Source organism: Psammomys obesus, unplaced genomic scaffold (genome assembly GCF_907164565.1).
Source record: "Psammomys obesus unplaced genomic scaffold, mPsaObe1.curated_primary_1811, whole genome shotgun sequence".
In the NCBI taxonomy this organism is placed as follows: Eukaryota; Metazoa; Chordata; class Mammalia; order Rodentia; family Muridae; genus Psammomys; species Psammomys obesus.
The window spans coordinates 8,030,700-8,031,765 of NW_026596095.1; the positions used below are offsets into that span (position 1 = coordinate 8,030,700).

At 44.0% G+C, this 1,066-nt stretch overlaps 1 non-coding gene across 1 annotated transcript; it reads right to left on the minus strand.

The window, feature by feature from the left end:
- Positions 1–327: 327 nt before the first annotated feature.
- On the minus strand, positions 328–471 carry LOC129692093 (small nucleolar RNA SNORA48). Its single transcript, XR_008722622.1, has one exon. It is a non-coding gene; the product is annotated as a small nucleolar RNA SNORA48 (small nucleolar RNA).
- Positions 472–1,066: the final 595 nt, after the last annotated feature.

Here is a 1,066-nt window from a genome sequence, read left to right on the forward strand (position 1 = left end):
ATGGCCTGGCCACTCATAACAGCCTAGTCCTCTCCACCCTCCAGTCTCCAGCTCTAACTCTCCTCATTATGCTCAAACTGTTCCACTTCTCCTTCTCTCCCATCTGACCACCACATACTTGCACATTGTGGTGGCTCCTCCTGCAGGTTGGCCACACTGCTGTTGGGCCTATGGGTGACATCTGTAACGGTGTTCTGTGGCATGGTGACAAGCAGGTTCGGTAGCTCGCCTGTGCCATGTGCTGGATGCCAGGTCTGGGGATGACATGGAGGTCTTTAGTCCTCTGTCTGTCTTCCTCCGCTTGCACTGAGCTGCCCAGATTTGATTTTATGAGCCCTAGGCATAAGACAGCTTTGTCCAGCAAGTCAGGCATCAAGCTAGGATGAACTTAGGACAGCCACCTGCTCTGCCCCTGTCTGGTATATGAACACCACCACCAACAAGGTGTCTCGTTGCCCGTTGTCAGGGGCGAGTGTATAAATATTTAATTTCATGTTTGCCCTCCAGTTTTTCTTTCTTTATTTTTGTTTTGATTTGTTTTATTTATTAATTTTTTGAGACACAGGGTTTCTCTGTGTAGCGCTGGCTGTCCTAGAACTCACTCTGCACACCAGGCTGGCCTGTAACTAATAGATCGGACTCCCTCTGCCTCTTGATTAAAGTCCTATACCATCAAACCCATGTCCAGCTTCCTTCAGATTTTTCAGTTCTGTTATATTGAGTGATCTAATTGAATATCCAGCCTCCCCATTGGCCGGCCAGTGCATAGATCACTGTTGATGTTTTACAATAGTGACCATAGGCTCTGGTTGTTTGAGATTTTCTTTAAATTGTAGTAACAGAGAATCTTACATACATTAGATTGTAAGTAATTGTTTGTCACACACTACTGAGATGCAAGAATGGTATTAATTTGTCTTTGAATCCTCAGAGGCTAGTGGAGAGCTTGGGATATATTAGGTCAATATAATAGGGATATATTACTTATATAAAGGTAATACTTTCTGGTGAGTAGACTCATGGGTGAACCAATAGCAAGATGAAACAAATTTGTTTCCATAATGAT